Source organism: Podarcis melisellensis (assembly GCF_964234715.1).
Source record: "Podarcis melisellensis genome assembly, chromosome: 9".
Taxonomy (NCBI): domain Eukaryota; kingdom Metazoa; phylum Chordata; class Lepidosauria; order Squamata; family Lacertidae; genus Podarcis; species Podarcis melisellensis.
Window position 1 is genome coordinate 10,533,326 of NC_138541.1, and position 26,017 is coordinate 10,559,342.

General features: G+C 43.5%; 1 long non-coding RNA gene across 1 annotated transcript; it reads right to left on the bottom strand.

The window, feature by feature from the left end:
* Positions 1 to 10,827: 10,827 nt before the first annotated feature.
* LOC309377809 lies at positions 10,828 to 25,856 on the bottom strand. The gene is made up of 3 exons (XR_014171666.1): positions 25,220 to 25,856; positions 23,134 to 23,293; positions 10,828 to 14,133 (listed from the first exon to the last, which is right to left on the bottom strand). It is a non-coding gene; the product is annotated as an uncharacterized lncRNA (long non-coding RNA).
* Positions 25,857 to 26,017: the final 161 nt, after the last annotated feature.

A 26,017-nucleotide genomic window follows, 5' to 3' on the forward strand; every position in this document is an offset into this window, starting at 1 on the left:
CTGCCTGTGTTTTCTGACTGATACAGGGAAAAGCATATGAACCTGACCTTTGAAGAGTTTGTAAGTAAACCATTTTTAACTTACCGAATGTGTGGTCTTTTTGCATGCTCACAGATTCTCCACTGCCACTCGTGGGCAAGGGCTTTTGACATCACCCAAGCAACACAGGAAGGAGGACTGCACAGTATGAATAAGGTAATGTTGGGAAGGTATGTAGCTAAGTACTAGAGCATCTGCCTTGCATGCAAAAGGCCTTGGGTTCAGTCCCAAGCATCTCTAGTGGAAGGGTCCCACCTGAAATTCTGGGGAGTCAAAACCACTGCTGAGCCAGAAGAGCCAGTGATCTGAATCAATATAAACCAGCTTCATTGAAAATCTAAGCAAATAAACAATGGTAAGCACACCTGCTTAGGTTGTTTAGATGCTTGTGTTTGCTTCTAGAGCCGTTTCTTCACAGAGACTCTTCATGTGATATTGGAGGCCTGCCCGCTAATTATACCACTGCTTAATTTCACAAAAGGCTTTGCATAAGGGTCTCCCACGGAATCCGGTGCCTCAGGAACAGTTGCTCAGAACTGCCCAGCATTCTTTGCTTTTAACGCAAGCCAAACAGGCGTGGAAGCGACTTTCTGCACTGAGTTCGTATTTCATCCCATTAGCATTAGGAAACCATTATGGATGAAAACTGAAGCATGACTCACGCTTTCCTGACCAGCTTTGGTAATGGACACAAAGAGGAGCCAGAGGCAACCAAAACACTGCTAGAAATGCTCACATTTTTCCAAATACAACTAAGACAGGAGAGGTGTGACTGCAGTCAAAGCACATTTCATCTCCAGTGAATACAGAAATCCCAGTTCTGCTTTCGATGGGAAACAAGCAACTTTCCCCCTCACATTTCTGAAGAGTGTACAGCCACCTTGTGAGACAGGTTTGGCTGCAAAAGAGTGGAAGATCTCTTGACAAGCTGCAAGAATGAAGTGGTGATGAGAACCCGTGTCTCCCTGGCCGAAGTCAACGATGTGTCTGCTTCACTCTAAAGGTAAAGGTACCCCTGACCATTAGGTCCAGTTGCAGACGACTCTGGGGTTGCAGAGCTCATCTCACTTTATTGGCCGAGAGAGCTGGCGTACAGCTTCTGGGTCATGTGGCCAGCATGACTAAGCCGCTTCTGGCGAACCAGAGCAGCGCACGGAAACACACTTTACCTTCCCGCCGGAGCGGTACCTGTTTATCTACTTGCACTTTGACGCGCTTTCGAACTGCTAGGTTGGCAGGAGCAGGGACCGAGCAACGGGAGCTCACCCCGTCGCAGGGATTCGAACCGCCGACCTTCTGATTGGCAAGCCCTAGGCTCTGTGATTTAGACCACAGCACCACCAGCTTCACCATAGTGGCTCACAAATCATTCAGAGGGCCAGCTAGTCACAGGTTCTCACATACCATGCTGAGACTTTTAATGTGGCTGCTCTTTTTGTAGACAGGCCCTGAGTAATTACCGTATTTTTTGCTCTATAAGACTCACTTTTTCCCTCCTAAAAAGTAAGGGGAAATGTGTGTGTGTCTTATGGAGTGAATGCAGGCCGCACAGCTATCCCAGAAGCCAGCACAGCAAGAGGGATTGCTGCTTTCACTGCACAGCGATCCCTCTTGCTGTTCTGGCTTCTAAGATTCAGAATATTTTTTTTCTTGTTTTCCTCCTCCAAAAACTAGATGCGTCTTGTGGTCTGGGGCATCTGATAGAGCAAAAAATACAGTACCTTCTTTCGAAGAATTGTTGGTAACAGTCAAGTCCTTGGAAGCATGAGACCCATTGTAAATGAGACAGTGGAGCCAATTTGGTGCATCACAGGTGTAGCCAAAATGGTACCCTACAGATGTTGAATTCCCAACTCCCATCAGTTTAAGTCAGCATTGTTGATGGTCAGTGGTGATGGGAGCCACAGTCTAGCAACTCCCAGAGGGCCAAAGGCTCCAAATCTCTGGTATATTGGCTTGCACAACTTGCGTTCCACCACCAAGTGAAAACAAGTGATCAAACCTCTGGTGACAACCATTCATGGCTGATGAGTTACAATTGGCTTCTTGGGTGTACAGTGGTACCTTGGTTCTCAAACTTAATCTGTTTCGGAAGTCCATTCCAAAACCAAAGCATTCCAAAACCAAGGCACGCTTTCCCATAGAAAGTAATGCAAAGTGGATTAATCCGTTCCAGGCTTTTAAAAAACAACCCCTAAAACAGCAATTTAACATGAATTTTCCTATCTAACAAGTTGATCCATAAAATGAAAAGCAATAATCAATGTACTGTACTATAAAATAAATAAGACAGTATTGTAGATGATAAAAATTAAAAAAAATTTTTTTCTTACCTGCACTAATGATAGTCATTGTTTGGATGGGGGGCTTTTATCCATTCTGCAGTCACACAATCAATCAATCGGTAGCTGAACTGGGTTCCACACAATCACAAAAACAGATTCACCGAAAAAGCCTCAAAAACAAAAACGCAAATTAAATAGCAAAAACAAAAGCACCAAACTTACCCGTTCCGGAATTCCGTTTGACTTCCGAAATATTCAAAAACCAAGGCGCAGCTTCTGATTGGTGCAGGGCCCCCAGAAACAACAGCCACTTCGGAAATTTGGCTTCCGAAAAACGTTCAAAATCCGGAACATTTCCTTCCGGCGTTTTTGGCGTTTGAGAACCAAAGCATTTGAGAACCAAGGTATATTGGCCAAGCCAGACTAGTGACATGTACAAATATCCACATCTTAAAAGCACAACAGGATTCCAACCCTCGAGAGATTTGGTCTTAAGGTCAAATATGTATTGTTAGATCTATTTGATTATTACAAAACTTGTTCACCCGTGCAAGCGGATAAACTCGGGACTGGGATAAAACAACACCCAAGGTTAAACTATGTAAGCAAGCAATGAAACTAACAAGGTGCCTGGGAAAGCTTGTGTTTAAAGGCTTTTTTTTGGTATGTGCATGCGTACACTTCCATAGTTTAGAGCATTTACCAGACTCAGTTTGGTTCTCAGTTTCTGGGCAAATGCTGCAGCTTGGAATGTAACATATTTCTCTTGGTTAGACGAAAGGGAAATTATTTTAACAAAGTCATCAGAATTGGCCAAACCGGCACATTTAATTATTTCTAATCAGCCTTTGTCTCCATTTAGTTGCTTGTTTAGCGCTGCAGAGACTGCAAGTGGAAGCCAAATACTGGGTGCGTCAAAAGCAGTTTAGTCTCAGACAGGCACATTCATGCCCAGTTTCCCTACAGGCTGTAGTTAAGATTCCTTCAATTACATGCATGTTCAGGAACTGTACAATTCATGACAAAAGGTGCTGCTGTTGCACGTGGTATATGGACCTCTGAACTTGTTTTATTGTGACAAAAGCACACACTGGTTTTATATACACTGTACACTGGTCAGAACTGCTGTGTGGAGATCTCTTTAAAGCACTCCTTGGCGGGGGCCATTACCATGGGATATGTTTTTCATGAGCAGCTGATCACCATCATTTGGCTGCTTTGCACCAGGCCACAGCAAAGCTTTCAAGGCCTCTCAATATGTCTTTTTATGGTACATTTCTGATGATTTGTGCCCATAATCTTATAGGGACAGTTCTACACAATCTCATTTTCAATACTAAGAAGAAGCAAAGATCACCCGTGTCAAAGCAATGATTCTTCAACGTCAGCTTCGTTGGACTGGTCATGTTGTAAAGGTAAAGGGACCCCTGACCATTAGGTCCAGTCGCGGACAACTCTGGGGTTGCGGCGCTCATCTCGCTTTATTGGCCGAGGGAGCCGGCGTACAGCTTCCGGGTCATGTGGCCAGCATGACTAAGCCGCTTCTGGCGAACCAGAGCAGCGCATGGAAACGCTGTTTACCTTCCCGCTGGAGCGGTACCTATTTATCTACTTGCACTTTGACGTGCTTTTGAACTGCTAGGTGGGAAGGAGCAGGGACCGAGCAACGGTAGCTCACCCCGTCATGGGGATTCGAACCACCGACCTTCTGATCTGCAAGTCCTAGGCTCTGTGGTTTAACCCACAGCGCCACCCACGTCCCACCTGGTCATGTTGTGCGGATGCCTAATTATCGTTTTCCAAAGCAACTACTCTGTTCTGAACTTAAAAATGGAAAGCATAATGCTGGTGGTCAACAAAAGAGGTTTAAAGACTCTCTCAAGGCAAGTCTTTAAAAGTGTAGTATAAACACTGACAATTTGGAAACATTGGCCTGTGAGCACTCCAGTTGGAGAACAGCCTTTACCAAAGGTGTCTTGGGCTTTGAAGACGCTCGAACATAGGACGAAAGGGAGAAACTTGCTAAGAGGAAGGCATGTCTGGCAAACCCTCACCGTGATCAACTCCTGCCCAGAAACCTGTGTCCCCACTGTGGAAGGACGTGTGGATCCAGAATTGGTCTCCACAGTCACTTACGGACTCATTATTTTAAAATGCATCTCTGGGTTATTTGTGGGGGCTGCCTGGTGTTTTTACATGAGTAGAATGTGTGCTTTTATTTAAAATGCATCTCTGGGTTATTCGTGGGGCATAGGAATTCGTTCATTCCCCCCCCCCAAAAAAAAATACAGTGGTACCTCGGGTTACATACGCTTCAGGTTACCGACTCCGCTAACCCAGAAATAGTGCCTCAGGTTAAGAACTTTGCTTCAGGATAAGAACAGAAATCGTGCTCCGGCGGTGTGGCAGCAGCAGGAGGCCCCATTAGCTAAGTGGTGCTTCAGGTTAAGAACAGTTTCAGATTAAGAACGGACCTCTGGAACAAATTAAGTACTTAACCTGAGGTACCACTGTATAGGCCGGCCCCCAGAAGATCTGAGGGACAGTGGACTAGCCTCCTGCTGAAAAAGTTTGCTGACCCCTGAACTACATTACTGAGTCACTGAAGCTGGCTGAGACTGAAGCCACTACGAAACCAGGTGTATCTTTGTTGGCAAAGGAAAGCAGATAAAACCCAGAGTCACAATGATTCAGTGATTTCCCACTCCTGACCCTGCACCTTGGAGGATGTTACTGGGTAAGGCTGGTATTTTTGCTTTGTCGTCATATGGTATTTGTTAATCATTACTGGTGAAACTGCTCTTCCAAACTGTCTGCTCAGCCTGTCATTCTTCCTTCCAGTTTTCTTCTACAGCAGCTTGTTTACGATCATTTCTACATGAGAATAAGAAGGAGAAGTATGTGACTTGCATTTAATTATTTTTTGTAAGTGCCACAAAAGTACTTGTCACTATATTAAGCCCAGAGAGGCCCCACGTCCCCAAAGGAAACCGAGCTGGCTGGGTCTAGTCATGCTGGAGTCTTTGGGATGGTTTATGCAGAAAGGCTGGGCGGTGAATTCCTCTCCTACACACATTGGAGTCTGTTGCAAATGATTTATTTACATTGGAGTGAACAAGCTGAGCAGCTTCTTTTCAGGCAGGCAGCAAGGAGGGAGGAAAGGGGGTGACATAGATTAGAGGGGTTCACTACCCACTTTTGACTCTGGTTCCACTCACTGCTATCTTCAGCCCTGTCTAGTACCAGTTTTTAAACCCTTCCCCCTGTCCAAACCCCCAAGCAAGAAGTTGACTCACATGGTGATAAGAGATGACGGCTAGGTGTCTGACACATTGTTGGCTGAGAGATACGGTAACTACGCTCTCCAAATATTAATTCAGTCATTTTTGAGGACTGAAATAAATGAAGAAGATGCCTTTGCTGGACTTGATGCGATGAGAATGCAGACTTTTATCATCCCATGGGCTCTCTGCAGGTAAATATGGAGAGCTCAGGGTTATATTTTTATTACACACACAAAACTAAATTAACGCTGAAGTGCCTTTTGTCAAATTGTCTTTCTGAATTCTCTCTTGATCTGCTCGGTGGATCAGATCCTTAATGGCTCATTATCTCTCAGGGAGAGAACAGCTAAATGGATGCTCCATATACACACAAAACCAATTTGTCTCTTGGCCAGACTGCGCTTCCAAGGGGCCACCCACACAACCCAAAGGACAACCTGGAAGGCGCTGCCAGCAATCCTTCAAAGAAAGCAGCTGCAACAACCAGGCATGTGGGCCTTGTTCTTGCACCGTGATGCTAAGGCCTTGGCATAGTCATCTTTTGTGTGCCAATCCCCAAACAAAACTGGACAGAGAAACTCACGAGAGTACCATCAGGGCCCCAGGTCAGGCCATTCACCAGGTGTTAAGATTAGCGAGGAATGAATCTATCCTATCAGTTTCTCCCAGTTTTTCATTTTCCTATTCTTTAATTTGGCTTTCCACAGCAGCTTGCATTTTTTTTAATAAAAAGTCATGAAAATCAGCAAATTTTAGTGCAATATGTGTTCAGCACAACAATTTCCCAATAATAATAAGCTTTTAGATATACTATAAGCTGCCCAGAGTGGCTGGGGAAACCCAGCCAGATGGGTGAGTATAAATAATAAAATTATTATTAATATTAATATCTCATCCTTCCTCTCAAAGGCACCCATGGCATATTTATTTTTTCCCCAAGAAAAAAATACAATTTTATGCATACCTTATGCTAATACAGTGGTACCTCATTTTTTGAATGTCTCCGTTGACGAACATTTCGGTTTTAGAACACCGTAAACCTGGAAGTAAATGCTTCAGTTTTCAAACACACCTTGGAAGTTGCACATGCCATGCAGCTTCTGTAGTGAGTTTTCCATATTGAGGCTTCCGTATGGAGTTTTCAGTTTTTGAACATTTCAAAACTCAAACGGTCTTCCAGAACGGATTACGTTTGAAAACCAAGGTACTACTGTATATGCATTTTTCTACACATTACTTAGTTTGCAAATTTCACTGCAAATTTTCGAGAAGCGTGAATTTCAAAGAATACATTTCGTCTTGAGAAATGTGTGTGGGTAAGTTTGCATTTAAATGCAAACTGAATCGAATTTAGCCCTCATCCCTCTTGATGGTTTTGTCCCTTTTAAAGTATGAGGAATGGCAACCTGGATGAAGGCTTCCTTCGTGGAAGTCACTGAACAGTACAACTCCCTCCCCACAAAGGTGTGTTTAGTAAAGGGCCATAGTAACTCAGTGGCAGGACATCTACTTTGCATGCAGAAGGTCTCAGGTTCAATCCCTGGCATTGAATTGGAAGGGATGGGAGAGACTTTCTGCCTGTAACCCTGGAAAGTAACTGCCACCATAGCTGTCAAGTGTCCCTTATTTGGCGGGACAGTCCCTTATCCCAGCGCCATGTCCCACTGTGGTCCCTTATTGATGATGTCCCTTAAATAAGCTACTGAAGGTAATGGGGCCCTTTCTATGTCCAGCTGTCCTTTGTCAACAACAAATTGTTGCTTTTTTGTGTTGAATATATGCTATATGGTAATTGATGGACCTTATAGGTATCTAAAGCCATTTGCATGCAACAAAATATGTATTTTATCAAAGTTATTGTTGATCCCTTATTTTGGCTGCTGATCCCTTATTTTCGAGGCTGCCGGTCCCTTATTTTCAAATCTGTAAATAGTGAGGTATGGCTGCCACTCAGGGTAGATAGTGTGTCTGGCTCAGTAAAAGCACCTTCGTTGTATAATTTTTACCACATGCTGAAGAAGCACATCTTTACCCCAGCCTTTAACAGTTAAGATACTTAAGTTTTTATGGGACCCACCTCTTTGGCTGAATTTATATTGTTCTGTTCCATTTGGAATGGTTTTATACGTCGTGGGTTTTTGTTGTTTTCATAATTGCAGATGCTATTGTTGTAACCTGCCCTGGGACCTGACGGCGAAGGGCATGTAAGGAATCCTGCACATATATACACAAAAGAAAGAAAGAACACGTGAGCAGGGATTTTTCTTGCATTATGAAATCCAGACCCGGCCCAACATTATTATTATTATTATTGGCCACAGATGGGCTGGTCTCTGCCTGTTGGTGCAGTGCGTGCAGTGGCTGAAAGCTGGAGACAAAAAAGGAACATGCATTGCTTATTTATTAATTTCACTTATGAATGGCGTCCTTATGAATAACTTCAAAGTGATTTCACAATGAAAGAAAAACATATATAAAACAATTGCATATATAAGAACAGTTAAAACACACGATGAGTCATGATTTAGCAGCACTTTTATGAAACACCAGATTACAAAAACGTTAACAATTCTATATTGTATTTTTAATTAGTTAATTATCATTGTTAGGATGATTAACTATTATTAAGTATTGTTACTATTATAAAAATGACCCAGGGAAAAAAATTATTCTAGTTGTCTGCAATCCTATATACTTTGTTTTATTCAATAATTTAAAAAATAAAAAAACTAAAAACTAAAAAGTTACATATATGAAAACAATTTCAAATCCAATGCAGCTACTGACTGTGTTTCTATCTAGAGAAAAATAGGCTAGGTTGTTTTTCCTCTTATTTTAATCTTGTAATTGCTGTAATTTAAATTGCACTGCAGAGATTTCCATTTCTGATCATGGTGTGTTCAGGAGTGTTTTGGGGTGTTACAGTAGATGGGACATGTCATGCTTCTTCGGGGGTAGTTTGTCCACCTTTGGTCCCCACCCTGCACTCAGCTCTCGCCTGTGACTCCTAGAAGCTGTCAGCATGCAACTGCGTCACACCCCGGGGAATGGCTTTGACTGGTAAGGGTAGCCAATAGATCTCAAACCCTCAGTGAGTTAGGCATTTCCTCTGCATGTGAAGACATCTGCCAGTAGATTCAGAGGACGAGACCAGTCATGGGTCCAATGGCCAAGAAGGTGTTTTCTGCACGTGCTGTAGAAGGAAGTGGGGTAAACCTGGGAATGTAGCCCATCTAAGAGATGGAAAACTGACCCTAAAGCTCCACTGCCTTGCAGGTTGTCTACAGGAGAAAAGGCTAAGGAGTAAACCCTACGCAAATCCAGAGTGGCATCCCTAAGGCAGTTCGATGGCGCCAGAGTGGCATCCCTAAGGCGGTTCGATGGCGCCTTGTACGCCTCCTTTCGGCAACTCCTGCAGCCAAGCTGGAGCCAAATGCATGGCTCTGCTATCCTTTGGACCACATCAGCTGAAGACCTCCCTGCACACTGTCCTGGCTTCTGCAATGGAGAAGTCACTTTGGTGCTGCTAACAGTTATGTACTGAAGTTCTCACCCTGGGCCAGCAGGGGGGTACTGTAGATTGTTATGCAAATAAGGTATCAGCGATTGGATCGTTTTAGAAAATTGTTGCAGTTACATTGTACTGGAGCTCTATATAAGCAGGCTGACTGAACCCTTCAGTTCAGTTCTGTCCTGGCCTGTGAATAAACAAGAGCTGTTTGAAGAATCACCCACAACTTAACACTAACACAGTGATTTGACTTCACCCCTGAGGGCACACTCCATTGTCTCTCAAGACAGATGGATGCCAACAAAAGGGGGTGTTTTTGGTGGTGGTGGTGAATCACAGCAGGAGAAGGGAAAGCTAGCTCTCTTCTCCCCAGTTGTAACCTCCACCCCTATTTTGTAGTCAATATAAAAAGCCTTCTATGTATATATTATTTCAAATAAAAGGGGGGGAGGGGCGGGATGTTCCAGAGCTCTGTATGCAAATTGCTAGTTGCCCTGACTTGCTCAGACACAAGCTAAGGGTTTAGTGAAACATTCAGCTCACTTTCATACAATTTAACTTGCATGGAAGGCAACTCATCACTAGGAAAGTACAAAAAGTGGATTGTTCTGGCATCTGCATTGCTGCAGTTCTGTTGATGTGAACAGAAATGGCGTGAACAATCATTTATGCCTCACCTCAGTCCTGGAGAGCAGAATTTGAGTTTTTGAATTGGTTCTGGTGATACTCAGTAGGGTGGTCAGGTCAGGAGCTCAGGGGAAGAGGATTTGTTCTTACACAAAAACATATTTAACAACTGTGCATATTTTGTTCAATACAACTTTAAACTAAGAATCACTTGGGCCTAAGAAGCAAAGTCCCAAACCAGATGTGACAAATGGGAAGTTTTTATTTTGAAGAAAAAACAGCCACAGGGCCCCATTCTGGAATGTGTTTCTGTTCCAGGTTGGTGTCCTGCCAAAAATCACTGAACTAGGTGCTATTTACCCCAGAAAGTCTTGTTTACTCCAAACAGTCCCTTTGAGGGCAAAGTAGCTATAGGAGGAGGTTCAGCAGAAAATTGGCACAGACCCCCATGTTCATTCCAGATTGGGGTTCTTTCTTCAAAATAAAAGTATCCAGTTTAAGTGCATACTTCTCTTAAGAGGTAGTTTGGCACTGAAATGTAAAGCCATTGGGATAAAGAAATGCAGCTTAGAATAGGCTGAGCAATAGGCTCATGTATGTAGAAGAAGTCTGAGATATTCATTAGATACACAGTTGAAGGGGAGCCTTTATTCAATGCCTGTGATATTACCCCCATATTTGGGTGCGGGGTGGGGAGAGAAACCAGTACAGGTAGATCTTCAAGTAGATCTTGGAGATGTAATTAAAGAAAGATTGCCTCTCGACATATAAACATGCTGAGATTTTCAGAAATATATTAAATATTATAGAATTGATCTTTGTGTATGAAATTCTATTAGAGATCATTGCAATCCATGGATAATTATAATTATGTGTGTTCTTATTATTTTGTTGTACAGTTTAAATAACATCCTTTTTTTAAAAAAATTACTCCCTAGTTTTGCTTTGAGTTCTACATTAATCTTCCTACTGGAAAAAGTATATACATGGTCATATATTTGAAAAAAAGGCTCAAAATTTTCACCATGTGCACATAAGTCAAGAAACCACCACATGCATTAGATTCTCAAATTCATGTACAGTATTCATAATGATATGGCATTTACATCGTCTTCTGAACATGTACACAGAGAGGTCTCTCAGAGGCAGAGGGACAATGCATAAAGTAGGCCATGTCAGTGTTACATAGAAAATACTTTTATGTAGGAAAAAGCATGTAACCCATGTAAAAATAATTGCGCATGAGAATTGCACATGAGAATTACATGTACACCAAGATGCAACAACACTGTGTGGCCACAGAATACATGTACAACATGGTCACATATGACAATCCGCTGCCTGTTTTTTATTCCACAGCTGTGCCTTCTGCTCAAGAAGAATTAAAGCTATCTTAGCTCGGCCAATTATAAGAGTCCTTCACATGGTTTTTAGATCCGTCCATGTTTTTTAGCAAAATGGTTAATTCCCCAAATGAGTTGTAATTATTCCTTTTGTTTTCGGTTAATGGGTATTTTATCATCTTGAATTATCCCACTCTGAGTCATGCCCCTGGGTAATTTTCCCGCTTGTTAACGCATTTTTGGAAACCAGACTGTTCAATCAGAATGACTACTTTGTGATAGTAAGTAACCCTTACCATAATTTATTTATTCTTCGAATGCTTGGATTATTCAGAAGACAATTGTGGCATAACGAACACTTCTGCCATTTATGGGCATGCCTTTTATGCAGAAAAAAAGGTTTGGCTTCCCATGAAATTTTTGCTAATTTCCTTTTCCTTGGTGTCCTGCGACTCTCTTATTGTACACGGAATCACACTGAAGAAACCAAATCTGTTTCCTTGTAAGAACAGGCATGGTTTCCTTCTGAATCATCCCACACTAATTTTAAAAATATGCTGGGAGGGTAAACCCACACAGGTCATATCACAGCTTAAATCTTAAATCTAATTAAATATCATGTGTAGAGCTGGCATTGTTCCAAGTGAGACTAACATTATTTCTGCCACCTCCCTAAACATACCTGTCTTTCCTTACAGCAAGTCTTTGGGTTGCTCAGTCAAGTTTCTCTGACTTGAGGGAGAGTTTAATATGAATCCATTTATTTTGCTCACTGGAGGAGTGTCTTCAACTTATGTTATTATCCTCGGTGATATATCAAAGGTGATAATCTTCCTATGCTGTGCTGGGTGAAGTCATAACACAGTTCATTTTGAAGCACAGACATGGCCTGTTAGACTTTACTAGTGTGAAGCGTAGTCAATGACCAATGAACCCAGTTCCCATTAATGGTAATTATGTTTTTTTTCAAATACAGCAGTTGCAATGCTGGAGCCATTATCTGAATCATGGGGATAATGTGTGATAGCCAAGGTAAGTCATACTCAGAGTAGACCCACTGGAATGTAAAGTATCTTGCATTTCAGTGAGTCTATTCTGACTTAGTCGGCTCTCACCTTACGTGTTCAATAAAATGATGACATATCTGACAGCTGTCCTAAGTCTGCTTACCTGTGAGTAAGACCCATTGAATTAAATAGGACTTACTTCTGAGAAGAAATGGCAAGGAATATGCTGCTAGTGTTGCGTTCATTCCAACCAGTCTCTCTTATCTCACTGCAATGAAGGTGAGTTCCCTTGCACACAAAATGGGATGGAGGCTTTGGATTGCAGTTGAGATAAGAGTCATAACTAAATGTTCAATACAGTACACACCATTAGCTAAAAATGTATATTGACGGATAACCCCAGGGTAGCATTTGCCATTAGTAAGGAAAACACATCACATTTGGTTTCCTTACTGTTTTGTATTTTAATTTTGCATTTCAATCTTCTATTTATGCGAATTGCCCACATTTCATATGCTATTGGATGTCCTACAGGAATATATTAAATAAATAATCAGTGATGCCTGGGTTTTCATTTTCCTTGATTAAGCCTCACATAGTAAGTAGCTCCTTTTGGCTCTCACACGTGATAATGAATAGTTTGAAGTTACTGGAGTTTCCACTATAGCCGGTAGTGCTATAACATTAGGCTCTTGATTGGGCAAAGCAGTGATTGGCAACTTTGTTCGTTGGACAGCCGCCATCTCGCCAGCCAAGCAGCTTAGGAGTTGCAAGACTCCAGTTATGACGTTATCACCTAACTCTGGTAACCTTAAGGTTGGTGCTTGTTTTAAAAAGATGGTTGTTCACTTCAGTGCTGGCTGGTTCCCATTGAGACTAGTAGGGTGGAAGACAGGAAGCCCAACAGTGTGCAGAGCCAAAGCCAATAACAGGCAGAGCCAACTAAGTATAGTTTTCTCACCATCCTCCTCTCTGCTGAGTTGCACAAGGGACTAAGGAGGAGGAAGAAGCCAACAGGTAGTAGCACCCCCCCCCCAATGGGACAGTGCATCTGGCTGTTAATCAGAAGGTTAGTGGTTCACGCAAACCCAGGGATGGCTGTGGGAAGGATTGCAGGGGATTGGATTAGTTGACCTTTGGAATCTCTTCCCACTCTATGATTCTACAACTTGAAGTAAGAAGGCAGGCTGAGGTTGCATTCACCCTAATCGACCAGCCTCCACTGGTACTCTTGAAATTTCCTTTTTCCCCAAAAAAAATTTTTAATCATTTTATAACACAAATAAAAAACACAGAGAAGACAAATAATACGAACAAATTCTTGTCATATCCTTATTTTTCTAAACATTGTTAAGGTGGGCTTCCCCAAGTCCCACCTATCTGATTTTCACTTTACTTCATCTTTAGCAGTTTACGTATATCATAATTTCTAAGCATCTTTTTTTTAATCATACTTAAAATAACTTCACATTTTATCCCTTACAAATAATACTACTATAAAATACCCTATCTTCTACTTCTAACCCTACAGCCTATATCCGCTTCCAAAGCTATTCTAAGGTTTAAATATTAAGATATTTTTTTCAAATATTCCTTAAACTTCTTCCACCACCTCTTCTCTCTGGTCTCGGAGTCTCCCGGTCAGTTTGGCAAGTTCCATATAGTCCATCATCTTCATCTGCCATTCTTCGATAGTTGGTAAATCTTGTTTCTTCCAATTCTTCGCTAACAATGTTCTCACAGCTGTTGTGGTACTCTTGAAATTTATTACTGCCTTTTATTTGTCTTATGTGTTTTTAATGTTTTAAAATTTATATATACTGTACTCAGTATTCATCACAGAGATACATACTTATGTTGAGATGGAGGGGGACAAAGATTAACAAACACAATTAAAAGCAGGAATTTTTTTCCAGGGGGAACTTCCAATAACTCAGTTCCAGCCCCTCTCAAGTAGGTGCCATTGCCATTCTAAGAGAACGAGGGAAGTGTTTATGGTGAGTTCCGGCATCTCTTTTTCCAGAAAAACAGCACTGACTAAAAGAAAGAAATGAGAAAAAGTATCATGCGTCTTGGTTGTTGATTACTGTTGGTTGTATTCAGCCGATGAGCCCCTTGCTAGTGGAAACGCACACAATAATTTCTGCTAGAACAGCAGGGCTTTCCTCCTGTGACCCCCACCTATTGGCTAGAGGTGTTTTTTTTATTAAAAAAAAGGTAAAGGACCCCTGGAGGGTTACGTCCAGTCAAAGGCGACTATGGGGTTGCAACATTCATCTCGCTTCAGGCCGAGGGAACCGGCGTTTGTCCACAGACAGCTTTCCGGGTCATGTGGCCAGCAGGACTAAACCACTTCTGGCACAACGGCACACCGTGACGGAAACCAGAGCACACGGAAACGCCGTTTACCTCCCTGCCACAACGCTACCTATTTATCTGCTTGCACTGGTGTGCTTTCAAACTGCTAGGTTTGCAGAAGCTGGGAAAGAACAACGAGAGCTCACCCTGGGACTTCCGCCTAGGCAGCATGGCGGCTGCAGCAACAGAAAAGAGCTCCTGAAGCCAGCCAGAGTAAAAGGCTCTGTCTGGCCGATCCCCGGGCTCCCAGGTCTGCTGCTGCCACACTGCCAACGGAGAGGAATCGGGGGTGTCTTTCAAAGGAGCCAAAACACCCCCCCCACGACCTTGATTGAGCCGGAAAGGCACCCGACCACCCCCCCCAACAGCCGAGAGGAGCTCCAAACCCAGGAACAGTGGAGCCAACGCAGAGAGGGAGAAAAAGAAAAGAGGGAAAGAAGAAGAAAGAAAGAAAGAAAGAAAGAAAGAAAGAAAGAAAGAAAGAAAGAAAGAAAGAAAGAAAGAAAGAAAGAAAGAAAGAAAGAAAAAGGAGCCCTAAATTTACCGCTGATGCCCCCATCTCTGCCGACAAAGAAGAGGGGAGGTAGGTGAACACGGGAAGGCAAAAGACGCTGCGAAAACACGTGGCTGAGCCGACCGGAGCCGACCGGAGCCTACCTCTCCATGCAAAGCCGCATGACAAAGGAGATCGCAAAAAGGAAGAAACTACCCCCTTTTTTCTCTCCTTTTTTCTAAAAACAAACAAAATCCCTTTTTTTAACCCCTTCCTACCCCTACCCCTTCCCCCCCTTTTTTTTTTTAAAAAAAAGAAATACTTTTTTATTCCCCCCCATATACCTACTTTTATCATTTTTCTTTTTAAAAGAGGGGCCACTGCTGCTGCAGCCACCCTTTAATTGAATCTTTATTTTCATTTCTATCTTTTCTACACACTATTTAAAGACACACTTTTCCACACACACACCCCCTCAATTTAAACCTCATTTTATTTTCACCTCAAACTCCCCTCTTAAGAATTAAAATGGCAGTACCCAGAAAACAGCCCTGAACCATCACAGGCCGTTTCCTGGGACTGCCACTTCGCCCCAGACTTTCCACTCTCTTTTACCTATACCTTACTCATTTTTATTTTTATTTTTAAATAAAAAACTCTATCTATCTACCTATCTATCTAAAGACAACCCCCCCTTTCTTTTTCTTTTTTTTTTACCTTTAATTCTCATTTTTATCTTTTACCCGTACAATTTTAATTACTTTTTTACAAACAAAAAATAAGAACAATAATTAGGGGGAAATAGTATTATTTATTTTTATTTTTTATTTTTAAAAAAAACAACAACACACACACACATTCCCCCCCTCTCTTTTTAAAGCCCTTTCTTTTCTATTTGTTGGCTTGTTCTTGAGGGGGAAATCTTTCACCCCCAGCTACAACCACCACTCTCTTTTAAAACAAAAATTTCCTCTACATCACTGTTATTGTTATTGATACTCCCCCCCTCAACTCCCCCCTTTTATTTTTCTCTCCCTTTTTTCTCTCCCCTCTCTCTCTTCACCACTCCTCATTTTTTCCCTTTATCCCACCTTTCATTTTTCATCCCCAATTTTGCTTTCTATCCCTTGTATTTTTTAAAAAAAAATCAACCCCCCCCCCCGTTTTAGCCTGTCTGTCAGTTTGTTTATGAGAGGGGAGCCCTTCCCCCCACCCCCTCTTTTAAAATAAGACTTTCCCCCATACCATTGCAGCAGCTCTCCCTCCCTCCCTCCTCCCCTCTCCCCCTCTCTTTTCTTCTCCTTCCCTCTCCCACCCCTCCCCCTCCTCCTCTCCTTTTCTCTCCCTCCTCCCTCTCTCCATCCCCCCTTCCCCTAAAGGAACTACTGCTGCAATCTAATACCACTGATATTACTGTACTATCTCTCCTCTCTCTCTCTCTCTCTCTCCCTCCTCTCTTACTCCAATCTCCCCTCTCTCCCCCCGCCTCCCCCTTTCTTTCTTTCTTTCTTTCTTTCTTTCTTTCTTTCTTTCTTTCTTTCTTTCTTTCTTTCTTTCTTTCTTTCTTCTTTCTTTCTTCTTTCTTTCTTCTTTCTTCTTTCTTCTTTTTCTTCTTCTTCTTCTTCTTCTTCCTCCTCTTCTTCCCTTTTCTCCCTCCACCCTTTACATATAGCCTATTTGTCTGTCTCTGTTTCTAAGCGCACTCCCAACCCCAATTCCCACCTTAACTGGACCCCAGTACCCCTTTTGGATATATACAACCCCCTCCTAAACACATATTTCCCCTGGCCCCACCCCTCTAATCTCTTGCATCTCTACCTGCTAACCCCCCTCCCTTTATATGAACTGTCTGTCTGTTAGTCTACCCATCTCTGCTTACCTGCCCTCCCCCCCAGCCTCGGCGGCATCGCTGAGGCAACTACAGAAAACCCAAGAGAAGTTCTTAAAACACAGGCTAGAAGTGACACAAATGACCACCTAATCCAAACGCTCTGTAAAAGCCACCAGCCAACAAAGCCTGATCAGCTCAACAACCCAACAATACCCAGGAATCACCACTGCCACAACTCCTAACCACCACACGCCCTACCCCAAGTGGACGCCAAGCCAACCTCAAACCAAAACTATCAAGGAGACCGAGATGACACCAACCAGGGAGATGGCAAACAATGCTAAGATGGCAACTCCCCTTCAAGATGATGACCACCCAATAACGAAACGAGATCTGAGGGAAATGGAAGCAAGATTAGAAGAAACACTGAAGGCCACAATGGCTCCCATGCAGGTACTAATCAACAATCTAACCTCCAAAGTGGAAGCTCTAGAGAACAAAAACCAAATGCAAGAAAAAATAATAGAGCAATACCGGGAGGAGAACGCACGTGTGAACAAGAAACTGGACGAACTGGTAAACCAAATGGAAGCAGAACACAGAGAGATGAAAATTAAACAAGCTGACCTTGAAGATCGCAATAGACGTTGTAACATCCGCTTCCGCAACTTTCCTGAAAAAACAGAGGAGAAAAGCCCAGCAGACCTAATTATACGCTGGCTGAAAAACACAATCCCAAGCCTGAAACTCGAGGTGGATGACTTGGAGAGGGCACACAGAGCCCTAAAACCTATGCCAAAACCCAGCGCCCCCCCAAGAGACATCATTGTATGCTTCACACGCTACAAAAAGAAGGAAGAGATATGGCACCACCTCAGAAACTCAAGCAACCTTCGATACGGAGAAACCCCCATTCTGGCCCTACAAGACCTATCTCAGGATACCCTAAACCGGAGGAAAAGCCTGCGCCCATGCACCCAGCGTCTCCAACAAGCAGGGATCAAATACCGATGGGGCTTCCCCTTCCGCCTCATTGCAACAACCAATACAACACAACACATGGCTACCAACATACCTGAGGCCCTGCAACTACTAAAGAACCTTGAACTCGACCTCCCACCGGAATGGCAACCGACAAACCCACCAAATGACAGCCCCAACCAGGAGGAAACAACAGCAAACAACTGGACGACGGTACAGAGGAAAAAGAATCAACAGAGGCGGCAGAACAACGCAAACCAATACAGGCAAGCATCATGCTCAGAACCGTCCCGCCGGCCATACGACACCAGAAACCAGACCAAGATTAACCAAACCAATTCATCGTAGATGGACAACCCTACAATAACAACAACAACCGCAGCTGAATGAAGCAACCAGGAAAAAACCACAAACCGAAGGACTGGTGATTTCTCCCCCCCTTTTCCCCCTCTTTCCCCCCCCCAAAACATAGATTTAGTTAACACCATCAACATCCCCCCAGCCCCGCACCCCCACAGAAACCCCAACACCAGTCCAGACGACCTCAACCACATTCCCCATCACCCACACCTTCAACATCCTCATACTCCATACTAAGGAAAAACAACTCCAACCTTAATAACACAACCCACAATCAGGCTAAAATCTGATACCCAACCAGCAATATGGTGGCACCAGAGCGTACCAACACCCACATCCCCACCCCAACACACCAACAATGTTGCTCATAACATTGGCAACATTGCTTACGAACCTTATACCTGATAGCGACGTTACAAAGTCACTTCACACTGTCTCGCTGATCACCCCCCATCGCAAACAACAGGGGGGATGGCCTGTCCTTGAACATGGCCTTCCACACCAGCTGAGACCTAGGACCAACCGGCTAAATGCCAGATGGCCCAAAATACCCCAAACAAACGCCTATATGACTACATATAGGAAACTCCCTACAACTTACCCCCTACTCTTTAACCCAAATCTCACTCTAATCCCACTAGCCCCCCACCCTCCACACCCTAGGTCAGCGCAACCCCACTGGTTCTTTAAACAACGCGAAGAGAGAGACACAAGACAACCCGAACGGGTTGGCAGGGAATCGCCCCACATAATAGATAAGCAAGATGGCTAGCCTAAAAGCAATTACATTAAATGTGAGGGGGCTGGGAAACCCCATCAAAAGAAAACGCATCACCTCATACATAAACACCATGAAACCACACATCACCTTCCTACAAGAAATACACAACCCACCCAAAGGCAGCAAACTCCTGAGCGACCCCCGCTTCAATCAACAGTGGGTCGCACAAGGCTCAGGGAAAGCTCGTGGTGTAGCCATAATACTCAGTAGAGACCTGAACTTCACTGCCACAACAGTCCTCAAGGACAAAAAAGGCAGATTCATTTTTGCTAAACGGGACACTAGATGGCAAAATCAAACTGACAATCGGCTCCATATATGCCCCAAACACGAAACAATTAGAATTCTTCCAGAAGATACTAAACAAATTCCTCTCCTTCTCTGAAGGGGAAGCAATCCTAGGAGGGGACCTCAACCTAAATATGAAAGGTTTATCCCTGAAAGATATCCACCCCACAACCCCATGGGCAACCTTCCTCCGAAGGAAACCCCCAACAACTAGGAACTCTTACAAGTTACTAAAAATGCTAAAAAACAGGGGTCTCTACGACATTTGGGGTGAGCAAAACCCGGGAGACATCAGCCATACATTCCAATCGGGACGCCATGATACAGTGTCCAGACTGGACAGCATTCTACTCACACAGGGTCTGATCCCCTCAGTAGAATCAACAAACATAGGTAACATTAAAATCACAGATCACGCCCCAGTAGAAGTCATTGTTAAAATAGGAGAAGGAACACAAACCACCCCTTCATGGTCCTTCAGTCCCATCCTAACTACAAACAAACAAATTAGAGAGAGTCTCACAAAAACCCTCCAAAACTACTTCAAGGAAAACGATGTAAACAATATAACAACCCCCCTCCTATGGGACGCAATGAAAGCGGTCACCAGAGGAGCTTGCATAAAAGAGAAAACATTCCTTAAAAAACAAACCTCCTCAAAAATTAGCAAAATAGAACAAGACATCACAGCCCTCTCATCACGCTATAAACAAACAGGATCTAAAAAACTCCTCAAACTTATAGAACAAAAAAGGAGAGAACTAGACTCCCTAGAAATTAACAAAACAATGATCAACATTCTATACTCTAAACAACGTTTCTATGAATATGGAGGGAAAAACTCCAGATTACTAGCAAATAGATGTAGGAAAAAAGCACTCAAAACAAGAATACACTGCATCACCAAAAAAGACGGCAACATAACATTCTCCCCCAAAGAAATAACCTCAGAATTTGCAGAATTCTACTCCAACCTATACACCTCCCATAACCCACCAGAGAAGGAAATCAGAACATTCCTAGCAGGACTGACCATGCCTACCCTAACTGATGAGGAACAGGAATTCATGGACAGCCCTATCACCCCAGAGGAAATAGATGCGGTCCTCAAAAACCTGAAACCACACAAAGCCCCAGGCCCAGATGGCTTCACAGCAGAATTCTATAGGAAATTCAAAGAACCCTTGATGCCCTACATGACCCGCCTATTCAACGACATCATAAAAGGGGGCCCCATCCCCAAAACCTGGACCCACTCCAAAATAGTCTCCATCCCCAAACCACTAAAAGATAGCCTCAAAGTAGAATCATACCGCCCAATCTCATTAATAAACCAAGACTACAAGATATTCACATCAATCTTGGCCAACCGCCTAAAAACCTTCCTACACAAATTAATAGCCCCAGACCAGACTGGCTTTGTCCCTGGCCGCAATATAACAGACCCCATCAGGAAACTACTGAACCTGATCGAACACAGCAAGGCAACCAAACTCCCATTGACAATTATGTCCCTAGACATCCTCAAAGCCTTTGACTGCTTGGAGTGGAAATACATATTAGCAGTACTAACTAACATGAAATTTGGCCCCAACTTCCTACAAATCCTCAAACAAATATACTCACAAGCTTCAGCAAAATGCAGAACTAATAATATGGATTCTAATACTATAGCTATCCAAAGAGGCACGAAACAAGGATGCCCACTGTCTCCCTTCTTATTTATCCTGGCTTTGGAACCCTTAGCAATCCGCATCCGAGCAGCCACAGACATCAAGGGAGTGGAAATAAAAGGCAGAACCTATAAATTAGGGCTCTTTGCAGATGACCTAATGGTCACAACACCAGACCCCATAAGCACAGCAACCTCCCTAATCAGAGAACTCAACACATTTGCAATGGTGTCGGGCCTACAGGTAAATTTTACAAAGTCAGAAGCTATGTGCTTTAACACCCCTCCTCACACCCAAAAAGAACTCACGAAGGTCACCAAAATAAAACTTTGCCACACCAAGTTCAGATACCTAGGGGTACAAATAACCAGAAACCTCAATAAATTGTACCTCCACAACTACAAGCCCCTGTGGCGACAAATTAACAAAGACCTAAAGAGATGGAATAACATGAATTTCACTCTCTCAGACAAAATAGCCATGATCAAAATGATCACACTCCCAAAACTAACCTACCTATTCCAAACCCTCCCAATCTGGATCCCCTCAACCCAACTTCGCAGTTGGCAGAGAAAACTACACTCTTTCATCTTCTCACATAAAAAACCAAGAATAAGCTCCAAATACCTGCACCTCCCCACCTCAGAAGGAGGATGGGGAATCCCCAACATAGAAGCATATTACAATGCCAACCAAATACGCCATATAATCCCATATATACTAGAAGATGAGACAAAACAATGGGTACACCTAGAGAGGGACACAATTGAAAACACCTGCACCACAACATACCCACTCCTCCCAAACAAACTAAAGAAAATTCCCACAACGCTTAACAGGTACACACAGACCATGCTCAAAGCATGGAAAACACAAATAGGCAAACTATCCCCAAGCCCATCCCCACTAATCCCCCTGGCGCACCACCCATTATTCTACCATGCAGCACAAAACCTCCAGACAAAAACCTGGCGAACCAAAGGCTTATATCGCCTAATAGACTTTTATAAAAATAACAAACCCTTGTCAACACAAGAAATACAAGACAAACTAGAAGACACCCAAATGACCTGGTTAACACAACACCAACTACATGCCCTCTTAAACAACCCAACAGTAAAATCAGCAGCAACTAGGCCCCTGACAACCTTCGAAAACCTCCTCCTAACAACAAAGGGAAACGGTAAAGGGACGGTATCCGCAATATACAAAATACTACTCCAAAATCCCGCAAATCCCCTAGACGCAATCAAAAAACAATGGGAGAATGACATAGGCTATGAGATTAACCCCACTCAATGGACCAGAATGTGGTCTAAACCCCCCTTTAAATCCATATCAACGAAAAGAAAAGAACTCACACTGAAACTCACCTACAGGTGGTACCTAACACCAAGGAAACTAGCGCTAATACACCCAGGAACCTCACCAAAATGCTGGAGAGGGTGCACCTCCACAGGCACATACCTCCACATGTGGTGGGAGTGTCCCAAAATTCAACTATTCTGGACAACAGCCATACAAGAAATATGTAAAATAACTAAGCAAGTAATAGACATCACCCCAGAATTGGCCCTACTAAACATCTTCCAAGACAACAATGCCCATTTACACCACAAAGAACTCATAACCCACCTGCTCTCAGCAGCCAGAAACATCATAACCAGACACTGGAGAGACCTGTCAGGAGTAAGCATGGACCAATGGTTCCAAATAGTATGGGAAACAGCCCTACTAGAAAAACTAACTAATAAACTGAAACTGACACGGGGACAAACAGAAGATAAAGGCTCCCCTTTATCACATACACAGCCCAACAGGACAATGACAATAATCCACCAACAGCATACAAATCAATATGGCTAACCTGATCCAAAACACCCACCCACCTCACTCACACACGAAAACAAAGATCACCACAGCCAATCACAAGCAAACAATCACACCCTAGGCCAACCCCAACCTCTCTCACCACCAAAGAAACACAAGTGAACAACGCAAGCACGCTGACACCAAACTCTACATACATTAAGCATAATAGAAACACCGCCACCCGACCCCACTCCCATCCATCTTCCCTCTCTCCACCCCCTTTCTTTTTTCTTTCTTTTTTCTTCTCCCCCTAATGCCTCAACAAATGAAACAGATTTGTAAAAACGCTACGTGGAAGAAGAAGGAAAAAAAAAATACGAGGCACTACACTTCTGTAAAACAAGAAAATCCTTAATAAAAAATATTTTAAAAAAAAAACAAAAAAAACACGAGAGCTCACCCTGTTGCGCGGATTCGAACCGCCAAGCTTCTGATCGGCATGCCAAAGAGGCACAGCGCCTTGGAGGAAGAGAGGGGACGTTGCCCTCTCAGGTCATGATCTCCGTATCACTTCATCAAACTCCTCCCTTATATGACTGTTTACTCTTCACAATATCTGTCTAGAAAAAAAGTGGGCTAGAAATTAGTTTACGTATGGTAACTAAATAATTGTCCATTAAAGAATCCCCACCCAGCCCCTAGATTTAAGGGCCTTCAAGGCCATTTCCCAACAGGAGAGGTATCTGCCCAAAGAGTGAGAAGCAATGCCTCTCAACATCCTGGTTTGTAGCAGCTGTTTCCACTCTTCTTGGCTCAACCCTGCACTCATGAAAAGGACACATAGCTCCATTGCAAGCTATCCCTCTAAATGAGGTTGCTTGGCCATCCCTGGTACCAATCTATTCCTCTGCTCTGTTCCACATTTCCATTGCTGGTACACATCAGCACCTTTGAGCTATTATTTCCATAGCTAAATATGGCTTTGATGTTTCAACTTCCAAATGCCCCCAGCAAAAAAAGGTCTTGCACCCCCAAATTATGTTAGGCTGACTTAATTAATTAGCCCAAATTATGTTAGGCTGACTTGATTAAGTGCCCCAACACCCCTGAACTGGGATTGTGTCATTGTAATCATGTTTTACAACTATTGCTGCTTTCGGTATTATGCAAAGAAAACCAGCTTGGTGACCATCGGGAACATGATACTCCTGTGGTTTCTTTTAAAATAATCCATGTAACACCAGCCTGCAATTTAGCAGCTAAACAACAACAGAAGGATTAGAGCCACCCAAAATATTCTATGTAAATACTCTGTTGCTTTGTAAAAATAACATTGTTTATCCCTAAAACACACCATAGCCCTGAAAAACCTGTAGAAGCTCAGATTGCTAAATAGTTTCCATGAATGGTTTCCAAAACATTTACCTTTAGAACTAAAAATGTCCAGCCTTGACAGCCTTTGTTTAAAAGCATGAAGTTGCACTAGAAAAGTCCATCTTGCAACTGTCCTGTGACCAAAACCTATTGTTTGTCCTTATTAAAACTGATGTTCTGTTGCAGTTTTTGACTTTGCGTGTGTTTTAAATTATGGCTGTAAAGGCTGGGCTGGATGAATCCCAAGCCGGAATTAAGATTGCCGGAAGAAATATCAACAACCTCAGATATGCAGGTGACACAACCTTGATGGCAGAAAGTGAGGAGGAATTAAAGAACCTTTTAATGAGGGTGAAAGAGGAGGGCACAAAATATGGTCTGAAGCTCAACATCAAAAAAATGAAGATCATGGCCACTGGGCCCATCACCTCCTGGCAAATAGAAGGGGAAGAAATGGAGGCAGTGAGAGATTTTACTTTCTTGGGCTCCATGATCACTGCAGATTGTGACAGCAGTCACAAAATTCAAAGACGCCTGCTTCTTGGGAGAAAAGCAATGACAAACCTAGACAGCATCTTAAAAAGCAGAGACATCCCCTTGCCAACAAAGGTCTGTATAGTAAAAGCTATGGTTTTCCCAGTAGTGATGTATGGAAGTGAGAGCTGGACCATAAAGAAGGCTGATCGCCGAAGAATTGATGTTTTTGAATTATGGTGCTGGAGGAGACTCTTGAGAGTCCCATGGACTGCAAGAAGATCAAACCTCTCCATTCTGAAGGAAATCAGCCCTGAGTGCTCACTGGAAGGACAGATCCTGAAGCTGAGGCTCCAATACTTTGGCCACCTCATGAGAAGAGAAGACTCCCTGGAAAAGACCCTGATGTTGGGAAAGATGGAGGCCACAAGGAGAAGGGGGCGACAGAGGACGGGATGGTTGGACAGTGTCCTCGAAGCTACAAACATGAGTCTGACCAAACTGCGGGAGGCAGTGGAAGACAGGAGTGCCTGGCGTGCTCTGGTCCATGGAGTCATGAAGAGGACTAAATGACTAAACAACAACAAATTTTTAGCAATAATTTCATCGTTTTTTCTTTCTTTGTTAACCACTGAGGTTCTCCCCACACACACTATTTTTACAAAAACAAATAAATAAAAATGGAGTTGGGAGTTCACCTCTGGAGACCTTGGTACAGTTTGAACAAACAAACAAATAATGTTTGGGGTTGAGGAATGCCCTCTGGAGACCTTGACTCTGAAAAGGCTGCAGCTGAGCAAGAGGTGAAGCTGCGCCCCTCCATTTTCTTCGGCCCAGCCCCCACCCCCAGAAAATGACAGTTGGGAAATGGCAGTTGGGCGCTTCTCTCCCCTCCCCCACGTCATCCCCGCCTCGCCGTAGAATCAGCTGGAGGAGGAAAACAAAAAAGAGCCCCGAGGGAGGGAGAAGCCAAAGGTCTCTCTCCTCATTGGCTGATCTTGACAGCGAGCTGCCGTCACCTCCCACCAGTCAGCGCCAACTCCTCTGAACCACAAAACATTCGGATGGCCGGCGCAGAAACAACAAAAAAAGAGGCCCGCCCCCCGCGTCCAATCACCGCGCTGCAGCCTCCCACCAATCAGCAAGCAGCCTTTTGGGCGGACTTTTCAAAACGAAGGTTTTCCTCCCGCCCCCACCTTTGTCCCTTTAAAAAGAGCGATGCGTCCTAGGCATGGAGTGTCCTTCCGCCTCTCGGTTAAAAGCAAAGGGCATTCATTTGCGTGGTTGATGGGAGGAAGCATTCCCGCCGTTCCCCAAATCGCTACTGGCGTTCGATGAGGTATATTGCATTCGTGGGGGGCGGGAAGTGAGAAAACGAGAGGGTTTATTTTCCCCCCTCCTCCTACAGGACCGCATCGCTGCCGCGGCTGCGAATCCCTCCGCCCAAAGCAACTCGAGGGAAACAAAACAAGGAGGAGAGCGGGGCGGGCGGTCAC